Genomic DNA, 14047 nt, shown 5'->3' on the forward strand with positions numbered 1-14047 from the left:
GAATTTTTCTTTTACTTTGTTACATATTGCTCTCTGCCAACCCCAGAGTATACGGGTGGATGGGTGAAGAGTAGGATCAGGATCAGCTAAAATTGTTATTATTAAATGACTCTGCTATTTTAATATCAATAAGTGTATATTTAGCACTTACTGTATGATCAGTATTATACTAATATTTGTACTATTGTGTTGAATCTGGAAGTATCAAGGGAATAATGTAAAAATGTAGCAACTGTATGCAAGAACCCTGTCTTTCACTGAACACTTAGGCACAGCACAGGTTCTGACACATAGTAGATATTCAATAATTGCTAGTTAAATGAATTTATGTGAAAAATGTATTTTTCTGGAGATGTCACATAAGGTACTTTGAACATCAGGGGATTATGGAATAAAATATATCAAATCAATTCACTAAATGTTTCTCCATTGTGAGTATAGGGTTAGTTCTGGTTATTTGGAGATACTCTCAGGGTTAGTTTAACTGTTGTGAAAATTACATTTGCCATTAATGAAATAAATGCAAATATGGTCTTTGAGATTATAGTAATCACAGGTATATATATCCCTAACAAAATATTTATGCAAATAACTTTTTTATGTAAAAGCCTTTTTTTTTTAAGATTTTTAAAAATTTATTTGCCAGAGAGAGAGCACAAGCAGGGGGAGCGGCACAGGGAGAGGCGGGCTCCCTGCTGAACAAGGGGCCTGATGTGGGGCTCAATCCCAGGACCCTGGGATCATGACCTGAGCTGAAGGGAGACATTTAATAGACTGAGCCACCCAGGCGTCCCTATAAAAGACTTTTTAGAGCCTAAAGATTGATCAAACTCTATGAAGAACTATGCCTAGCAGAACAGGCTTATAAAGTTATGAGTTATACTTGACTCAATTTAGAATGTTTCACACAAGTGGAATATACCTGAAGTTATTATAAAATTGCATTTTAATAAATTGAATTATTTCATATATAATCAAAGGAGCTGAGTAGTTTAGCACAGGTTTTACAACAGGTTTCGTTTAAATGAATCTTTCTGTAAAGTGAATGATAAGTGAGTTTTGTTACAGGATTTGGCAGTATTGGGGGGTACAAAGTTTGTGGCATCAACCTATCAAAAAACTAGTATGCCAAGAAGACAGGGATGAGGAGGACAAAAGAAATTTAAAAAAAATACCGCCCCCCCCCAAACATGCTGGTGCCATGGGTGGCTTCTGGAAGCTTAAAACTGGAGGTAAGCTTGAAGTTTATGCCAAGAATGAGGGGGAATGTTTTCTAGGAAATGGTCATAAGAATAGGCTGAGGCTTAAAGTGGCATATGTAGGCCATTTTCACATATGCCATGGGTTGTTGATGTCTTATCTGTCGTTACCATTTTTAGAACACTTTACAGAAGAAAAATTTGATGGTGACAGGATGATTGACATACATATCATCAGCTGGCTATATCAGGTTTTTACTGTATGTTTAGTGGCTATATTTTTAGGAATATCATTTGATCCACAGTCAGATTTTCATCAAAATCTATATTGTAAATTTATAGAGCACCATTATATTTTGAGTCTTTTGTGTTCTTGTCATTAGAATGAGATTAGGGAAACCAGGAAGAACTTAAATTCTAGCTCTAGGGGCGCCTGGGTGGCTCAGTCGTTAAGCGCCTGCCTTTGGCTCAGGTCATGATTCCAGGGTCCTGGGATCGAGCCCCGCCATCGGGCTCCCTGCTCGGCGGGAAGCCTGCTTCTCCCTCTCCCACTCCCCCTGCTTGTGTTCCCTCTCTAGCTGTCTCTCTCTCTGTCAAATAAATAAATAAAATCTAAAATAAATAAATAAATAATTAATTAATTAATTAATTCTAGCTCTAGTTATTATATATGATTTTAATCTCTGCCTGATTATATTTTCTACCTCTTTTGGGGATATAAAAATATCTTGGTGAAGTATTTTCAAATGCCCTGAAAAATTACATTTTAATGCGTTTTAAAAGAGGCAAAAATAATTATCAATGTTATTAACAGTAGGAATTTTAGCACAGTGGATAGTTTTTCTAGTATTAGATCAACTCAATCAAAATTTGAGTCCTCTATGACGTCAGGGTGAAAGTGGTAATATTGTGATACCTACTTTTTAGAATTACTGTACAGCTTAAATATGTTGATGCATGTGTTGTAGAGTGTTCAATATCTTGCTTGGGAAACAGAAACTGGTCAGTAAATGGTAGCTGTTGCTGCTATTTCTTTTTTTTAAAGATTTTATTTATTTATTCATGAGAGACAGAGAGAGAGAGAGAGAGAGGCAGAGGGAGAAGCAGGCTCCCAAGGAGCAGGGAGCCCGATGCGGGACTCGATCCCAGGACCCTGAGATCATGACCTGAGCCGAAGGCAGACGCTTAACCATCTGAGCCACCCAGGCGCCCCTGTTGCTGCTATTTCTAGGTGATATGTTTGCTCTTTACTGTAAATGAACACTAATGTGGCAAGTCCACTAGTTTAGTTCTAAACTTTATCACAGTGAAATCAAACGTGGATTACTTGTTGACTTCCCAGGTAACTATATTATAAAGACAAATACCCACATTTTCTGTCATACTGCTTATCTTTGGAACAGTTTTCTTTGTGCTTTAATTATCCGTGTATTAAGACTGTTGGGAGCAGTTGGTGGTACTGTAGAAATGAATAGCTGCTAATTAAACATCCGTCTCTGTAAATTTTACACCAGAAGGAGGCAATGGAGAGTATACTTTCTACAGGCTTAAGTCTTTTGTAAACAGTGAATATCTTAAGGTAGAGGTTATATGCAGTTTGAAAGTACCCGTTCAGGGGTGCCTGGGTGGCTCAGTTGGTTAAGCGACTGCCTTCTTCGGCTCAGGTCATGATCCTGGAGTCCCGGGATCGAGTCCCGCATCGGGCTCCCTGCTCGGCAGGGAGTCTGCTTCTCCCTCTGACCCTCCCCCCTCTCATGTGCTCTCTCTCATTCTCTCTCTCAAATAAATAAATAAAATCTTTAAAAAAAAAAAAAAAAAGGAACTACCCGTTCAGTCTTAAAAGGAAAAACTCCAGTTTTACACAAATGATAACATATCAAAATTGCTATAGTATATTAGAATTTTGTTGAAATAGAAGCCTAGAACATAAAAGAGTGGTGGTGGGTATTGTTTATAAAGCTCTTTTCTGTCCCTCAGTTCTTGTTAACAGATCTCACTCAGTTCAGGACCTTTTTCAGTTTTTGTCTCCCCCTGCCTTTTCTTTTGCTAAGAAAAGTTCATGAACAGCTGCTGTTCTTGCTTTTTTCTACCACACTCTTTTGATCACATCCCCTTATTAGAGATGCCATGGATTAAGAGAAGGCTGCTGTAATTATGAATGGAATTGGGAATCCTTTAGCCTACTTTACTGTAGGCATCAGGGTACCTGCCTCAATGTATTCAATGACAAATTTAGTTAGGACTCTGTTAAATATAAAATTTCAGACCTTTGAAATCAGAATGCTAGTATTGGAAATATATTTAAGAGGTTTTTTGTTTAATAAGACGCATTTTGGGGGGCACCTGTCTGGCTCAATTGGAAGAGCATGTGACTCTTGATCTCAGGGTCACGGGTTCAACCCCTACATTGGGTGTAGAGATTACTAAAAAAAAGAAATAAACTTTGCTGCTCCTCCCCTTTTGTAATTCTTGCTATATTGAGCTCTTCTGTCTGCTCCTAGCAGAAGACAAGCATAAGTAGATGGGAAGAGATTAGTGATATAGAACTTTCTTTCTTCACAGTCTAGGGGATTTCAGTTGCTCTAGTGGCGTTTAAATTTAGTCTTTATCTTTTAACGTCCTAATAATTGGGACATATATTATGCTGAATTTGGCTTTTTATAAAAGATATACAGAAATTGCACGGTAACAAATTAGTATTCTAAAAGAAGCACTTGTAAACCAAACAAATACAAGTAAGTCTAACTCAAACGGCTTTGGGATTACATTGATTTACTGCAGAGATTTTGCAGATTTTTTTCTCCCTGGGAGGAAAACGCCTTAATCGCAAAACCTTAGTCATATCCTTAATCACGGATGATTTTTCTTTTATTTCTAGTAGTTCTAATTCAACTGTGTTACTTGGAGCTACTGACTGGTACACACTTGGGAGGCTCACTTTTTTCCTTTTGCTGTAAGAAGACCTATTTTGTAATTGTGGCAAATTAAATTTAGGAGAGAACAGTTAAAATGAAAGTGATACAGTAAAAATGTTTAAAATTTCTTTGCTGATAAAAGAAGTTATATGTGCTAATTATGAAAATTTAAATATTACAAAAATATATAATGTGTTAAGTAAAAGTCCTTTGTAATACCACATTCATAAATGCTCATTATTAACATTTTACTTTGTTTTTTTAAATTTTTTTCACAGACAGTTTTTTTTTTTTAAAGATTTTATTTATTTATTTGACAGAGAGAGACACAGCGAGAGAGGGAACACAAGCAGGGGGAGTGGGAGAGGGAGAAGCAGGCTCTCCGATGAGCCGGGAGCCCGATGCGGGACTCGATCCCAGGACCCTGGGATCATGACCTGAGCTGAAGGCAGTCGCTTAACCAACTGAGCCACCCAGGCGCCCTCACAGACAGTTTTTAAAAGGTCTTTTAATATGTTAAATGACAAGGAAGACATGAGAATCATTGAAATGCATTTGGAGGATTTAAGGAATTGAGGAGTTTTTTCAAAATGGACTGTAAATAAGGAAAATTAATGGAACAAAACCAAGCCAAAGACTATACGTAGGACAATTCCTAATTGCTGATCTCTTGTTAGAGGCAGTGAGATAAATTGGGAAAATGACAGAAGACATTTGAATTGGACAAAATCATGGAGAATTGGATAAAACCCTGAAGGTGTTCTATAAAAAATAATCTAATTGATCTTAATAAATGAAATAAAAATGACCCTACTTTCTTTGACCTACAGGTCAGAGACTGCTTAAAGATTCCTGAAGAGTCCTTTGTAGGTTAAATTGAGACTATTTCTCAACTCCTTGTGTGAGAGCTCTGTGCTGCCTTTTCCCCTTCAGAATCCAAAGAAAGCACAATTTCTTCAGCATCCTTCTGAGACCGTAATTACAGTTTATATTTTCTTTAAAAAACTTCCCAACCTAAACTTAGTGTTGCTAGATTTTTTGGATGTGAATAAATAATTGGGTAGACAGTATATTAGAGTAGGAATAATTTTGGAGCTCCTCTTCTAACACTACTTTTAATTTCTCTAAAGTTAATCTAAAACCTGTCTCAGTTGGTAGCTAATGTGAGTTAGGAATAGTTTTTACCCTGCACGTAGTATCCTCAAGTGAAGTGTGTCTCTTTCCTGCTTCTATAAAACTTCTTGTATCTCTCATTGAATCAAAAGAGGAGAATTCAGCAAAAATTATACTACTGTTTTTTTTTTTTAAAGATTTTATTTATTTATTTGAGAGAGAGAGAATGAGAGAGAGAGAGCACATGAGAGGGGGGAGGGTCAGAAGGAGAAGCAGACTCCCTGTGAGCAGGGAGCCCAATGCGGGACTCTATCCTGGGACTCCAGGATCATGACCTGAGCTGAAGGCAGTCGCTTAACCAACTGAGCCACTCAGGCACCCATATACTACTGTTTTCTAAATTTATAGCGCTTAGAGTTAGCAAACCAGATTATGTAAGTTCCATGTTGGGTTTAAAATAGGTATTATGTTTACAATAGGGACAGTATTTATGAGGTATTTTTATTTATCACTGCCTAGTCTTTATAATGGTTATATATAGGAATATATATCACCAGAGGTCTTTTTTTTTAAAGAAGATTCTACCTTTTTAAGTAATCCCTACACACACACACAGGTGGGGCTCGAACCTACAACCCTGAGATCAGGAGTTGCATGCTCTACTGACTGAGCAAGTCATGTGCCCCAACAGAGGTCTTCTAATAAGGAAATAACAAAGGAAATATAAATATGTTTTCTGCACAAATATTAATGATTCACTGTATGAGCCCAGGGGAAATTTGTATCAGTTTCAATGCTACTTAATGCTCATCCCTTTATTTTCCCTTTGTTCTCAGCCCAAGACCTTGAGAATTTGACAATATTATTTATAGTCAGGCAATGTGATCTAAGGAATGATCACAGAGCTAGCAGTAGAAAATCTGTTACTAATCAATTGTGTGACCTTGGGTCACTCACCTAATAATGTGCTGCAATGTCTATCTGAAAAATGGGTACAGTATTATCTGTGTCACAGGCTTGTAATAAAGATGCCATAAGGAACATAATAGGACTTTGAAAAGTTAAGGGTATTACATAATCATAGACTGTGATAAATTATTAACTATAAAAATCATATGCAAGACCTATTTTAATGGTAAATGGAATGTATTAGCACCATCTTGTGGAAATATAATGAATTGTATAACAGCAGTTTTAACAAGATAATTTACTAAAGCTAACACTTAGAGCTGTAAGATTCTTTACAGATCTAGTTCAGTAATTTAGGAACTGTGTTCTCTGGTGCTCTCTGGTTCTGCCAGAACAGCTTTTCAGAATCTCCATTAAGGGAAAAAGGAGATGTAGCCACAATTCTCTAACACACCCATCTTGATTCAGAGAAGTTAGGCATTAATTTTGGTAAGTAGTATGTCGATGCAAGATTTTGTTTGAAAAAAGTGATTCACTTGCTTACAGTTTAAAAATGACTGGTATAGATCAATTTCATCTTGTATAGATAGGGAAGTGTACATTTAGAGAGATTTATACAGTGGCACCTAGTTGGGACCTAGATCTCCAGTCTTTTAGGAATAGTCTTTCTCCAAAGTTCAGTAATGAGGTTCCCTCTTTGATTCCTGATTTTGACTAGTATGAGTCTTCTCTCTTCTTTTCTTGGTCAGTCTAGCTAAAGGTTTGTCAGTCTGTTGGCTTTTTTCAAAGCATCAACTTTTGCTTTTATTGATTTTTCTCTATTGTTTTTCAGTTATTTCATTTAATTCCTGCTGTAATCTTCATGACTTTTCCCATCCATGCTTGCTTTAGATTTAGTTTGCTCTTTCTGTTCCATTTTCCTAACATGGAAGGTTGAGATCTTACTTCTCTTTTAATATTGTTATAGGTATAAAATTTCCCTTAACCACTGTTTTCCATCCCATAAATTTTGGTATGTTGTATTTCCCTGTTCACTCAGCTCAAGGTATTTTCTAATTTCTCTTGTGATTTATTCTTTGACTCATTGGTTATTTAGGAATGTGTTGTTTAATTTCCACTTAACTTCTTGATTTCTAATTTAATTTCATGTAGGTGGGGAACATACTTTCTATAACTTCAGTTCTGTTAAATTTACTGAGGCTTTTTAATATGTTCTATTCTGAAGAATGTTCTCTGTGCATTTGAGAAGAGGGTGTAGTCTGCTATTATTGGGTGGAGTATGATATAGATGTCTGTTAGGTTAGTAGGTATATAGTGTTGTTCAAGTCTTCAGTATCCTTTTTGATGCTCTGCCTAGTTGTCCTGTCTGTTATTGAAAGTGGGGTATTGGGCGCCTGGGTGGCTCAGTCGGTTAAACGTCTGCCTTCAGCTCAGGTCATGATTCCAGGGTCCTGGGATCAAGCCCCACATCAGGCTCCCTGCTCAGCGGGAAGCCTGCGTCACCCTCTCCCTCTCCCCCTGCTTGTGTTCCTGCTCTCACTATCTCTCTCTCTGTGTCAAATAAAGAAAGAAAATCTTTAAAAAGAAAAAAAGAAAGTGGGGTATTGAAATCCTCTGCCTTCATTGTTGAGTTATATATCTTTCCATTCAATTTTGTCAACTTTTGTTTATGTATTCTGGGGGCTCTCTTGTTAGGTTTATATATGTTTTTGTTATATCTTACTGATGGATTTGCTCTTTTATCATTTTAAAATATCCCTCTTTATCTCTAGTAACATTTTTCATCTTAAAGTCTATTTTGTCTGATATTAGTGTAACCACTCTAGTGCTCTTAGGTTGCTGTTTACATGGTATGTCTTTTTCCATCCTTTACTCTCAACCTCTTTGTATGTTTGAATTTAAAGTGTGTTTTTTGTCAGGGTGCCTGGGTGGCGCGGTTGGTTAAGCATCCGACTCTTGGTGTCAGCTCAGGTCATGATTTCAGGGTTGTGAGATTGCGCCCTGCCTCAGGCTCCACGCTCAGTGCAGAGTCTGCAGAGTTTCTCCCTCCCCCTCTGCCCCCCACCCCTGCGTGTGAGCTCTCTCTCTAATAAATAAATATTAGAAAAAAATAAAGTGTGTTTCGTGTCAACAGCATACAGTTGGATCTTTTTAAAAAATCCAGCCTGAAAATCTCTGCCATTTGATTTTATTGTTTAATCCATTCAGCCTTTTAATGTTGATATTGTTGGATTTATATCTGACATTTTGTTTTCTGTCATGTCATGTCATGTCTCATGACTACCTATTCTCTCTTTTCCTCCTTTACTACTTTAAGTGAATATCTTTTCAAAATTAATTTATTTTTTGTTGTGGTAATGAATATATACAACATAAAATTTGCTATTTTAATTATTTTAAGTGTATAATTCAGGGGGATTAATTACATTCCCAGTGTTGTTCGACCATCATTGCAATCAATTTCAAAAACTTTTTTCATCACCTCAAATAGAAATTCCTTAACTTTCGGGGCGCCTGGGTGGCTCAGTCATTAAGCGTCTGCCTTCAGCTCAGAGCATGGTCCCAGGGTCCTGGGATCGAGCCCCACATCGGGCTCCCCGCTCAGTGGGAAGCCTGCTTCTCCCTCTCTCACTCCCCCTGCTTGTGTTCCCTCTCTGACTGTGTCTCTCTCTGTCAAATAAATAAGTAAAATCTAGGAAAAAAAAAAAAGAAATTCTCTAACTTTTGAACACTAACTCCCCATTTCTCCTTCCCCCTTCCCCGGTCCCTGATAATCTCTAATCTCCTTAATATCTCTGTGAATTTGCCTATCTTAGATATTTCATGTGAGCAGAATCATACAATATTTGTCTTTTTTTGTCTGGCTTATTTCACTTAGGAGAATATTTTCAAGGATCATCCATGTTGCGACATGTATGAGAGCTTCATTCTTTTTTTTTTTTTTACCAATAATTTACTTTATTGTGGTAAAATATATATAACATAAAGTTTACTACCATTTTAACCATTTTTAAGTGTACAATTCAGTGGCATTAAGTATACTCACAGTGTCGTATAAACATTACCACTGTCTATTTCTAGAATGCTTTCATCCTAAACAAATTCTGTACCCATTAAACAATAATTCCCCAATCCTCTCACCCCTGGTAACCTGTATTCTACTTTCTATCTCTATGACTTGGCATTTTCTAGGTTCCTCATATGAGTAAAGTCATACAATATTTGTCCTTTTGTGTTTGGCTTATTAACATGTTTTCAAGGTTTATCCATGTTGTGGCATGTATCAATATTTCATTATTTTTATGGGTGAATAATATTCCATTTTATGGATTTAACACATTTTGTTTATCCATTCAGCACGTGATGAACACTTGAGTCGTTGCCATCTTTTTTTTTTTTAATATTTTATTTATTTATTTGACAGAGAGAGGGGTAGTGGTTCAAGCAGGGGGAGCGGCAGGCAGAGGGGGAGAGAGGCAGAGGGAGAGGGAGGCGCAGGCTCCCCACTGAGCAGGGAGCCCGATGTGGGGCTTGATCCCAGGACTCTGGGATCATGCTCTGAGCTGAAGGCAGACGTTTAACCGACTGAGCCACCCAGGCACCCCTCCATCTTTTTTGTTATTATGAATAATGCTACTATAAACTTTGGTGTATAAGTATCTGCTTGAGTCCCTGCTTTCACTTCTTTTGTATGTATACCTAGGAGTAGAATTGCTGGGTCTCATAAATGGATATCTTATAGTATACCATTTAAATTGGTTAACAGTTTTTAAAATTACATATTCTTCGTGTTATTTTCCTTATGGTTGTTCTAGGGCTTACAATATACATCTTAATTTATTAGAAGTTACTTCAGATTTATATTAACTTTCTACTGAAAGAAGTTTTACTTCTATATAGCTATTCCCTATTCTCTTTTTTTGCTATTATAATTATATAAGTTATGTCTATATATGTTTAAAAATTCAGTAATGTGTGGTTATAATTATTACTTTATATAATCTTATGTATTTGAAAGAAGACGAGAGAAAAAAGGAGAGCATAAATATTTTTATAGAATCTTTTTATATATTAGCCTTCTCATCAGTTTTGGTTGTCTTTGTTTACTTCCTATAGATTTAAGTTACCATTTGGTGTTATTTCCTTACACTAATTATAACTTTATTCCCACCCACTTCTTTGTGTTGTCAGAGTAAAAATATATTACATATACAATGCCCCAACAATAAAGTTTTATAGATATATAGTTGCTTTTTAAATAAGGAAGGAAATGAGAAGAAATATATAATCATATTGTCTTTTATAATTATCTAAATAATTACTAACGCTTTTTTTCATATGAATTCACATTAATGTTTGGTGTCATTTGCTCTCAGCTTGAGGAATGTTCTCTCGTATTTCTTGTAAGACAGATCAGCAAGAAATTCTCTCAATTTTTGTTTATCTGGGAATGTATTTAGTCTTCTTTTGAAAAATAGTTTCTCTAGATACAGGATTCTTAGTTGACAGTTTTTTCTCTTTAAGCACTTTAAATATGTCATCCCTGCTTTCTGGCACCCATTATCATGTGATGAAGAGTTAGCTGTTAATCTTGTTTCCTTTGAAATGATGAATCATTTTTCTCTGACTGCTTTCAAGATTTTCTGTTTATCTTTGACTTTCAGTAATTGGAGTATGATGTGTCTGGGTATGGATTTGTGTGTGCATGTATGTGTGATCCTACTTGGAGCCCATTAAGCTTCTTGGATGTGTAGATTATTGTTTCCCCTCAAATTTGGGAAGTTTTCAACCATTATTTTTTTGAATATATTTTCTATTTCTTTCTCTTGCTTCTCTCCTTCTGGTACTCTCATGCATATGTTGTTGTGCTGTATGATGTCCCACACGTCTTTGAAGGTCTGTTCTTTTTTTCCACTCTTTTTTTCCTGTTTGTTCCTCAGATCTGTATAATCACTACCAATCTATCTCCAAGTTTATATATTCTTTTTTTGCCTGCTCAGATCTACTATTGAGCCTCTCTAGTGAATTTTTCATTTCAGTTATTGTACTTTTCAACTTCAGAATTTCCACTTGGTTCTTTTTTATAATTTCTGTGATTTAATTGTTATACTCTTATTCTCTATTTGCATCATTGTTATTATACCTTCCTTTAATTCTTTAAACATGCTTTCCTATAGTTCTTTAAACATATTTATGATAGCCACTTTGAAGTATTTTTCTACCAACTGCAACATCTGGGACCTCTCAGAGGCAGTTTCTATTGCCTTCCTTTTATCCTCTGTATAAGTCCACTTTACTGTTTTATTGCATGTGTTCTAATATTTTGTTGAAAACTAGACATTTTGGATAATATCTTGCAGCAAGTCTGGATACCAGTTTCCCACCTTTATGGAACTTATTATTATTTTAATTGTTTGGTCATTTATTTATTTGGTTATTTGACTGGACTAATTCTGTGAAGTTTATTTTTCTCACAGTGTGTGACCTCTGATGTTCCTGCTCAGGGTTTTTCCCCTTGTTTTTGTCTTTTTATGGCTTTCTAGGCTTCACCTCGCATCCACATAAGCCACTTGTTGGTCAAGGGTTGTGTTTAAGGTCACTTAACCAGTTAGATAATTCACCCTTTCTTGTTGGATGTGTATTTGTCTTAGAGGTTTCACAGTTCAGTGAATTTATTATTTTACCCTGCATTAGCCAGGGGCTAATAGCTAGTAGGTTCCCTTTCTGATCATGCCTGAGAGGGCAGCCTTGGGCATGTGCACAATCTCTCAGACCGCCCAAATATGCGTGCAATTTGGTTTCTTAAAACAAACATGTTTTTTAGAGCAGTTTTAGGTTTACAGCACAGTTGAGAGGAAGGTAGAGATTTTCCACATATCCCCTGATTCCGCACATTCATAGCCTCCCCACTAATCAACATTTCTCCCCGGAATGGTACATTTTTTTTTTTCTAAGGATGAACTTACATTGACACATCGTAATCCCCCAACTCTGTAGTTTACCTCAGGGTTCACTCTTGCTGTTGCATATTCTACAGGTTTAGACAAATGTATGATGACATATACCTACCATTATAGCATTTTAGTGTCATGCAGAATAGTTTCACTGCCCTAAAAATCCTCTGTGTTCTGCCTCTTCATCCCTCTCTTCCCCAAACTCTATCAACCACTGATCTTTTTGGTCTCCATAGTTTTGCCTTTTCTGGGATGTCATATAGTTGGAATCATATAGTATGCATCCTTTTCAGATTGGCTTTTTTCCCTTAGTAATAATGATTTAAGTTTCCTCCATGTGTTTTCTTGTCTCGATAGCTCATTTATTTATTGATTTATTTTTAAAAGATTTTATTTATTTATTTTTGGGGGAGAGAGAGAGAGAGAGAGACCATGAGCGGGGGGGGGGCGGGGGAGGAGCAGAAGGAGAAGCAGGCTCCCCGCTGAGCAGGGAGCCCAACACGGGACCTGATACCAGGACCCTTGGATCACAACCAAGCCGAAGGCAGATGCTCAACTGACTGAGCCACCCAGGCACCTGATAGCTCATTTATTTTCAGTGCTGAGTAATATTCCACTGTCTGGATGTACCATAGTTTATTTGTCCATTTCCCTACTGAAGGACATCTTGGTTGCTTCCGGTTTTGTCAGTTATGAATAAAGCTGCTATAAATATCCACATGCAGATTTTTGTGTGGATATAAGTTTTCCATTCCTTTTGGTAAATACCAAGGAGTGTGATTGCTGGATCATATGGTAAGCGTATATTTAGTTTTATAAGGAACCACCAAACTGTCTTGCAAAGTGGGGCTGTACAATTTTGTATTCCCACCAGCAATGTATGAGAGCTCTGTTACTCCATATTCTCACCAGTGTTTTAGACTTAGTGTTTTAGACTTGGGCAATTCTGATAGGTATGTATTGGTATTTAATTTTTGTTTTAATTTGCATTTCCCTTATGACATAAGATGTGGAACATTTTTTCATAGGCAAATTTATTTGCCATCTGTACATCTTTTTTGGTGAGGTATTTGTTAAGAACTTTGGATCATGGTTTAATTAGGTTGTTTGTTTTTTTACTGTTGAGTTTTAAGAGGTTCTATTTGTATATTTTGGATATCAGTCCTTTATCAGATGTGTCTTTTGCAAATATTTTCTCTGAATCTGTGGCTTGTCTTCTAATTCTCTTAATATTGTCTTTCACAAAGCAGAAGTTTTTAATTTTATTTTTATTTATTTATTTGAAGATTTTATTTTTAAGTAATCCCTGCACCCAGCATGGGGCTCGAACTTACAACTCTGAGATCAAGAGTTGCATGCTCTACCAACTGAGCCAGACAGGCATCTCAGAAGTTTTAAATTTTAATGAAATCTAGCTTATCAATTATTTCTTTCATGGATTGTTTCCTTGGTGTGTTGTATCTAAAAAGGCATCACAGGGGCACCTGGGTGGATCAATCGGTAGAGCATGTGACTCTTGATCTTAGGGTCGTGAGTTCAAGCCCCACATTGGGCATGGAGCCTACTTAAAAAAAATAATAATAAATAAATAAATAAAAAGGCATCACAATACCCAAGATCATCTAGGTTTTATCCTATGTTATCTTCTAGAAGTTTTATAGTTTTGCACTTTACATCTAGGTCTGTGTTCCATTTTGAGTTAGTTTTTGTGGAAGATGTAAGGTCTGTGTCTGGATTCTTGGATGTCCAGTTGTTCCAGCATCACTTGTTGAACAGATGGTCGTTGTTCTGTTCTGTTTCCTTTGCTCCTTTGCTCCTTTGTCAAAGATCAGTTGGATGTATTTATGGGTGCTTTCTATTCTGTTCCACTAATCCATTTGTATTTTCTTTAGCCAATTCCTTGATGACTGTAATAATGTACTGTCTTGATTGCTGTAGCTTTTTATTTTTTTTTTAA

General features: G+C 36.4%; 1 protein-coding gene across 2 annotated transcripts in view; it reads left to right on the forward strand.

Annotated features, from left to right (window-relative positions):
* The window catches only part of TEX11 (testis expressed 11), a 307210-nt gene that overhangs the window by 81595 nt on the left and 211568 nt on the right, over window positions 1-14047 (forward strand). The gene's annotated exons all lie outside the window — the stretch shown is intronic.

The sequence above is a fragment of the Leptonychotes weddellii genome, chromosome X (genome assembly GCF_054177405.1).
Source record: "Leptonychotes weddellii isolate Sample4059 chromosome X, ASM5417740v2, whole genome shotgun sequence".
Taxonomy (NCBI): domain Eukaryota; kingdom Metazoa; phylum Chordata; class Mammalia; order Carnivora; family Phocidae; genus Leptonychotes; species Leptonychotes weddellii.